Here is an 8,700-nt window from a genome sequence, read left to right on the forward strand (position 1 = left end):
ACCACAAGGTCGGTTTGAATTGCAAGTTTAGAGGTTCAAACTCCTTGGGAACCCTATACAGAGTTGCTACGAGTCAGAACTAACTTGATGACACTTAACAACATTCAGCCTTACATACATATGTACATTCACTCACTTATCTGAAATCATACAGAAAATGTCTGGAATTGTAGTCTATAAACATTAATACTAGGAACCCTGGTGTCACAATGGTTAACTGCTCAGCTACTAAGTGAATGGTGGTTTGAACTTACCAGCAACTCCCAGGGAGAAAAGATCCAGCTATCTGATCCCATAAAGATTATTGCTGTTTAAAGTGCCATCGAGTTGGTTCCAATTCATAGCCACCTTGTACAGGAATTCCAAGAAGTGGCTGGTTAGTTTGAATCACCGACCTTGAGGTTCAAACCAACCTTGTAGTCCAGTGCTTATCCTACAGTGCCATACTCCTTACAGCCTAGGAAACCCTGTGGGCTGGCTCTACTCTGTCTCACAGAATCACTATAAATTGGAATCAACTGGATGGTGTACAATAACACAAATATTAATACCATGCTTTTTGGTAGTGGAGTTTAAAATAATTTTTAAAACTAAAATCTCTAATTTTTGGATCCTTTATAATCATCATATCATTTTTACATAAACTGTAGAACAAGTTTAAAATAAAGTAAAAAATCAGAAGCTAATCTACTAAAATTTTAACAGTAATTCTGCATATGGGAATCTTTATCATGCTAGTTTTTTTGTTTTTAAAAAGTATTACTAAAGTATGTTTTGGTAGAAGATATCTTTAGAAACTTGTTTAATAAACAAAGGCATTTGCAAATAGGCACATTACTTAAGTTCTACTTTTCAGAATGTACTTTAAGATGAATCACGTCCTAGGTCCTTAAGTTGCACTAATAGAGAGTTTGGTAGTAGTTTGTTTGATAGAATATTTAAAAAGAATAATAGTAAGATGGAAATGTGGGGCTGACGGGCGAAGTAAAAAGAGAATGATTCCTTCCTGGGTACTTACTATAGTCTTGGTACTGGGCAAAGTCCTTTATAAGCTTAGTCTTCAAGTAGTCTATGAAAAAGTAGAAAATTTTCTACTTCTTAAAACAAGGGTCTGAGGTCTTGTAAAGATTAATCATGTGCCAGGATGTCTAAGTCAGGTTCAGTGACTGTTGTTAAGTGCCTTGGAGTCGCTAAACAACAACAGTCACTGTTTGATAACTGCAAGGTTGGCAGTTCAAACTCATGAGCTGCTCATTGGGATTGGAATAGCTAACTGATTCGATGACACTTAACAACATTGTTCTACTTCCTGGTGTGGTGCTGTAGGACAAGCACTGAATTGCTTAACCCATCAACCTCTCCTGGGAAACCGTAAGCAGGGTTGCTGTGAGTTGGAACCAACTCCACAACACTTAACAACAATAACAACAGTGGTCGTTCAACTTAACTCTTTAGCCTAGGAACAATTTTATGAGAAAACAATACAAAGCAGATTTAGTAAAGTCTGATTTTTTAGCTTGTTCAAATATGTCTAGCTCTTTTTTTGTTGTTGTTATTTTTTCCTTTCTTCCTTTTTTTTCCTATTTTTTTGAGGCATGTATATACATTATTTTGGGAACACAATAGTTCTGCAGGATAAGCATTAGGCTATTAACTACAAGGTTAGTGTTTTTATGCCAGCTGTTGCTCCATGGGAGAAAGATGAGGCTTTCTGTGTAAAGACATAGCTTCTGAAAACCTATACAAGGATGCTATGAATTCATGGCAACTTGATGGTAATTAACAACTATATATATATATAAAGTTTTTATTGTGAATTGAGTGATAGTTTGCATGGGAGAGAGAACATCAATTTTACATTCATCCTATCATATTTCGTTTAATTGAAATGACTGCAATCCCCTCCATTCAACAGTATCTGTTGCCTCTATTCCCTCTGTTTGCTTTTTGGGATGTACACCAAAACACTCAGGAATATACAATTATCCAAACAACCAAAAGGCACACTCTGCAAGCCTGCCCCCTGGCTGCCAGCACACAGCCCCTCACCTTCCATGAGTCCAGAGTCCTCAGCTGCTCCATGTCATCATTCTGCCTCCATCCCTGTGCTGCTGCTTCTCTGGATAGGGTCCCATATCCTGCTCCTGCTTTTCTCCCTTGATGGTCCTAGGGTTCTGTGTTCCTGGAATTTAAGACTAACTACTGCCCCCCTTTTGCTATAAAACCTCTATCTTTACAGTTGTGACACAATAATATATATTTTAAGCTTTAGAATGAATGATTTCCAATTACTGTAAGACAGCTAGATCTAGAGATGTTTCACAATATTATTCTGTGACATCACAGCCAAGTGCTTGTGTTTGTGAATTAGGAAATAGATACCTTGAAGGGGCAGTTGCTTTGGGAGGTGTACATGCTGGATGCATGTAGAGTACGTAATACTTGTAGTAAAAATGTTTCAGGGATGAGCAAATCAATGAATATAAATTTTATCTTTGTGTAAGAGACTGACATATCAGTTAGTAATTAACGTTCTGGTTTTATTCCACTCTATTTTGAGCCCACATTTTGAGGTAATGGGTCATAGAAAGTAATTCCAGTATAGTTTGAATGCAATCTTTAGTTTCTTAGAGAGAATGATATGACTTATAAGAATCATGTTGTTGTTGTTAAGTGCTGTCAAGTTGGTTCTGACTCTTAGTGACCCTGTGCACAACAGAATGAAACACTGCCTGGTTCCACACCATCCTCACTCTCGTTAAACTTGAGCCCATTGCTGCTGCTGCTACTATGCCAGTCCATCTCTTTGGGGGTCTTCCTCTTTTTCACTGACCTGCTTTAACTAGCATGGTGTCCTTTCCTGAGACTAGTCTGTCCCACTAATATGTTCGAAGTCTGAGAGACAAAGTCTGGCCATCTGGCTTCTAAGAAGCATACTTAGCTGAAGTTCTTTCAACACAGATTTGGATGGTCTTCTAGCAGTTCATGGTACTTTTAAGTACCTCAAATGCATCAATTCGTCTACAGTCTTCCTTATACACTGTCTAACTTTCTCACTGAAGCTGTTGAAAATACCATGCATTTAAAAAAAGGAAAAAAAAATCCTTCTATGAAATTTTAGATCCACCAAATATGATTTTTAAAGTTCTTCTTCTAGCAAAATAGTACATTTTAGATTAACCTGTAATGGGTCAGCATTCAGATAATCCCAAACAGTATATGATCACAAAGTAATTTACATTTGGTTTGATGTTGTTGTTATGTGCCATCAAGTTGGTTCTGACTCATAGTAACCTTGTATAGGGTTTCCAAAGAGTAACTGGTGAGTTTGAACCGCCGACCTTGTGGTTTAAACTGACCTTAAGGTGTTTGTCCTATGGTGCCACACTAGAAGTTTTCATATATTTGAATTAGGAATTAATAATTTTGTTTATATCATATCCACAGAGTTCCTTTACTCATGATACTGTATTTAGATTAATGCTAAAATTGTTCTGATATCCCAAAATAGTAAATGTTGACTGGCTGATTTAGGGAGGCAACTGCTTTAGGATTATAGCTTTGCAAATAGATCTTTGTCTGGGTAAGGAATACTTAAATATCAATTAACCCTGAATCTGTTCACTTCACTGCTTTTAGAATTACAAATAGGTAGGGATAAAGTCATTTTATGAAATGGCTATTTGAAAGGATTTTTTTTTTAAATAGTTGATTTAAAGAATGAATCCTAAAAATTGTTTCATTCTAAAATGATTGAGAATGGGATCTACAATGTTTATACTGAGGAAGAACAAGAAGCTAGTCCACAAAAATATTTTTTTAATTTCTTCAAGTTTATTTACATTTTCACAGCCACTGTAAATTTCTGGCATTTTTAAGTACAATACTGATATCAAATAACTCTTGATTACCTAGCATTTTATTTAAACTAAAAACATATTCATCCTTAAAAATATAAGTAAAATCCCTAAATTTGCTACTGGTATTTTCCTTCTAAAAACAATTAGTATAAGATATGAAACTGAAGAATGGGAAAATCCATTTGGAGTCAGAGATATAAGTAGGCTTCCTGGTTCCACTTCCCAACTGTGTAAACACAGGGAAATTACTAAACTGCTCTGAACTTCAGTTCAGGGATATTTAATACTTACCTCAAGGATTTGTTGGTTTGGTATTATGTGAGATGAATGTAGGTAAAAGTGCATAGATAATGGAAAACACTACACAAGTGGTATTTATTATTGTCTTCAGTTTAATATAGACATGAACTTCCCTGAACCCTAGCTCTAGGTTGGGGGCCTCAAGTTAATACTTGGGAATACTTGACTCTCTGAGGCTTTTGACAAGCAGTACCAGGCTATATTCTTTTTCTTTTTTAACTTTTTATTGTGAATTGAGTGAATGTTTACAGACAAGATTATCAATTTTACATTCAACAAATAATACACCTTGTTTTATCTTAAAAATTGTAATCCCCTCCATGAACAAGTTATCCACTTCCTTCCCGCAGCTCCCATTCCCTCCCACTCACATTCCCATCCCCTCTCCACATTGCCCTTAGGTATAAGCTGCCTTCCCCTCATTAGGATGCAGTGTTGGTCCCCCATATACCCATCTACTGTTTAGCTAAAAGATGATGTGCTCCCCTCCAGACCCATAGGTGGTGGAGGGCACAGTAGCAGGTTCCTCCACTCTCTTTCTGACCAGTAAGCCCAATCTTTAAAAAAAAAAAAAAATTGAGTTTTGTTTTACACATTATTAGGCTATATTTCTGAGGGGAGAAGAGATTCATTCATCTTTCCTAAGCTAAGTAAAAAGGCCTTAGAAAACCAGAAAGTATGCAAATAAGAATAGAACAATAGGAATTCCCTCCCTTGTAAATTAAACTTGGGAAGATTTTTCTTTCCTTTGTGAACTGATCATTAAGGCACAGAAGGCTGTCCCCATAGTTCCAGAGATAATATACTGCAATGTTAAATTACTGGATGACACCATAACTCAAAGATGGAACAGGAAGAAAAGACCTATGAGAAAAGAAAATGCTTATGTTGACACCCAGAAAGGCTTTAGTAATCAGTAAGGAATGGAAGGAAATAAAGTATACATGAATATTTAATGGAGTTTTTAGCAAATCAAATTTTGCAAAAAAAAAAAAAAAAAAGTGCTTAAGCATGTGGCATTGCTTAAGGGCTAGCCCCTATCGGGTCAGGCCATCAGACAGACTCTTTTATTTGCACACTGTGTGTGGCACGGAGGGAGAGAAATACACATTCATTTCCCAGGGAACATGTGATAGCTGCATTAGAACAGTAATGCGTTTTCTTTTATGTCTTTTCGTTAGGAAGAAACATTAGGCACCATTTCTATTGAATCCAGGGACAAGATGAAAAAATAATGCTTTGTAAAAAGAAAACATCAAGTGAAGATCTATCCAGTGTATCCTATACTGAGTGGCTATAGGCATACTGTTGCTCTGTGGGGGGATATTAAAGGAGACAAGATAAAATTACTGCTGATACTGCATTTTTATGTAACCTTGACAAGAACATCAGCAGGACTTAGCTTAACCAAATATTAGCACTCTTTCCAAATGTTAAGGAAGTATAAGTAGAAAAATTGGGGGGATTCTGAAATGAAATAATTTGTTGGATGATGCTTTACAAATATAAGAGCAGAAGCCTTGGTACCAACATGGTTAAAATACGCGGCTGCTAACAAAGGTCAGTGATTGAACTCACTAGCTATTATGCAGGAAAAAGATAGAGCAGTTTGCTTCCTCAAAGATGTATAACCTTGGAAACCCTAAGGGCAGTTCTTCTCTGTCCTATAGGAGTGCTATGAGTTGGAATCAACTCCACAGTAGTAGGTTTGGTTTGATTTACTGCAAGAAAGGGCTTGAAATGTTTCCAAAGATTTTAAAGCTGCACCTACAGCAAGTGAATCCTGGTGTGGCACTGTGGGCTTATGCATCAGACTGCAAAGTCATTTGAACTGCAAGGTCGGTGGTTCAAGCTCACCAGCTGCTCCTTGGAAACCCTATACAGGGTCAGTATGGGTTGGAATCAGCTCGACGGCACTTAACAACAATAGCAAGTGAAGGTGATTGTGAAGAGAATTTGTTACAAGTAGAGGTTGGTTCCATTGTTTCACATGAGGGCAAATTTATATAACATTGAGAGGCAAGTAGGAGTTGTCCAGAAGTTGGACCTTGTAACCTGAGACATTTGTAACCTGAGAACGGCATGTGGTAGTAGAACTGGAGGGAAACATCCCATATCTCCCCAATCACATTCCAAGAACTGTCATAGTCTAAATTTGCTGATTTTCAGGCATCTAAATATATGTGAGTGGAGAAAGGAAGGAAAACAAGAAAAAAGGAAGGAAGCAAAAGGAAAGAAGAAGGAAAAGAAAAGAAAAGGAAAAAAATGACAGAAAAGGAAAAAAAAAGATAGAGACAGAAAGAAAGAAGGAAGGATGGAAGAAAGGGGAAAAGTAGACAAACACACAGAGAGAAAGACAAGGGAAGTGCCTGTAAACAAGCATTTGCTGAAGTAGTTTGTGGAAGAAGGACTGAACTAAGAATGGCAGGTGGAAAACGGTTAGGTCTTTACCTGCATTAGTTAGAAACAGGCTAAGGTGGCGTTGGTGTGCCTTAGAGTAGGTTCAGACTCAACTCATAGTAACCCTCAATAGGGTTTCCAAGGCTGCAAATCTTTACCAAAGCGGAAAGCCTCATTTTTCCCCCATGGGAAGGCCAGTAGTTTCAAACTGCTGACCTTGAGGTTAGCAGCCCATCTTGTAACCACAGTGCTATCAGAGCTCCTTAGAATCAAGCACTTCAAATTCTCTCCTGCAGTACATTTTGAAAATGGATTTGGCATACCCTTTGGAACTTCTGTGGTTGCCTTTCCTAAGAAAGGAAATGCATTGTGTATGGGTAGCTTAATAGCCTAGGCATATTAAGTAAATGGGAGAAGGGTTCAAGTATAATCAGATTTCAAAAAGTGTTCTCCCAAACTGCAGGTGGACTGAAGAAAGTGATGCACAACAGGATTGTGTCTTGTTGAGCATTTTTCATATAAATGGATATGGTTTCTATGCTTCAGATAGTTAGTTATTTCTTATTGAAAATCTATTTCCTTCTCTGCAAATTATTCTATATTGACTACAGAGGAATCTCTTTTACATATTTTCCTTTGAAACTTTGGTCTGATATGTAGAGTTACCTAATCATTTCCCAAGTCTCTCTACATGGGAAATTGTACATTTCTATTTCAGAATATTTTTTGCTTTTTGAAAAGAAAAATTTATAAAGATTGATTATCTATTGGAGCATTCCTAACCTCAACTCTGAAGATAGAAACAATGATGAAAGGAAACTTTAATGTTACATTATACTTCTAACTGAAGCCTAGTGAATCACACCCTTAGAGATCTACAGGTCATGTGTGAGAAGAATCTGCTCACACAGATATCTGAGGGCCTGACTACTCACTCAATTTATATTTTTTTCCATTACTTATATTAAAAATAACTGCATTATTTTTCATGTCAAACTATGGAGAGCATTGAGAAGAATGGATGTTCCAAGAACACTTAATTGTGCTCATGAGGCACCTGTACCTAGATCAAGAGGCAGTTGTTTGAACAGAACAAGGGTGTACTGAATGGTGTAAAATCCGGAATATAAGGTCGCTATGGGTCGGTACCAACTCAATGGCACCTAACAACAACATGAACCATATGTATGCTGAGCAAATAATCTGAAAAACTGGATTATATGAAGAAGAACATGATATCAGGATTGGAGGACTCATTAACAACCTGTGATATGCTTGCTGGAAATGAAGAGGACTTAAAATATTGATAAAGATCAAAGACTACAGTCTTCAGTATGGATTGCACCTTAATGTAAAGAAAAATCCTTGCAACTGGACCTGTAAATAACATCATGATAAATGCAGACAAGATTGAAGTTATCAAAGACTTAATTTTGCTTGTTTCCACAATCAACACTCATGGAAGCAACGCTCAAGAAATCAAACGACATATTGCATTAGGCACATCTGTTGCACAAGACCTCTTTAAAGTGTTCAAGATCAAAGATATCAGTTTGAGGACTAAGGTGTGCCTGACCTAAGCCATTGTATTTTCAATTGCCTCACAGGCACGTGAAAGCTGGACAATGAATAGGAATACCACAGGTGAATTAATACATTTGCATTAAGGTGTTGGAGAAGAATATTAAAAGTATCATGGATTGTCAGAAGAACAAACAAATCTCTGGTGGAAGAAGTACAACCAGAATGACCCATAGAAGCTAGGATAGCAAGACTTCTCTCTTACTTCAGACACATATCAGGAGGGATCAGTCCCTAGAGAAGTACATCATGCTTGGTATAGTGGATGGTCAGCAGAAACAGGAAGACCACCAACAAGATAGACTGGCACAGAGGTAGCAGCAGTGAGCTCAAGTGTAACAATTGTAAGAATGGCACAGGACTGGGTAGTATTTTGTTCTGTTGTGCATAGGGTCCCTATGAGTTGGAACAAATTTGATGGCACCTAACAACAACAACCACCACTTGTCTGCCAGTTTGTTGTACTGTGGTGGCTTGTGAGTTGCTGTGATTCTGGAAGCTATGCCACCAGTATTTTAAATACCAGCAGGGTCACCCACGGTGGACAGGTTTCAGATGA

The sequence above is a fragment of the Chrysochloris asiatica genome, unplaced genomic scaffold (assembly GCF_000296735.1).
Source record: "Chrysochloris asiatica unplaced genomic scaffold, ChrAsi1.0 scaffold00008, whole genome shotgun sequence".
NCBI classification, from domain to species: domain Eukaryota; kingdom Metazoa; phylum Chordata; class Mammalia; order Afrosoricida; family Chrysochloridae; genus Chrysochloris; species Chrysochloris asiatica.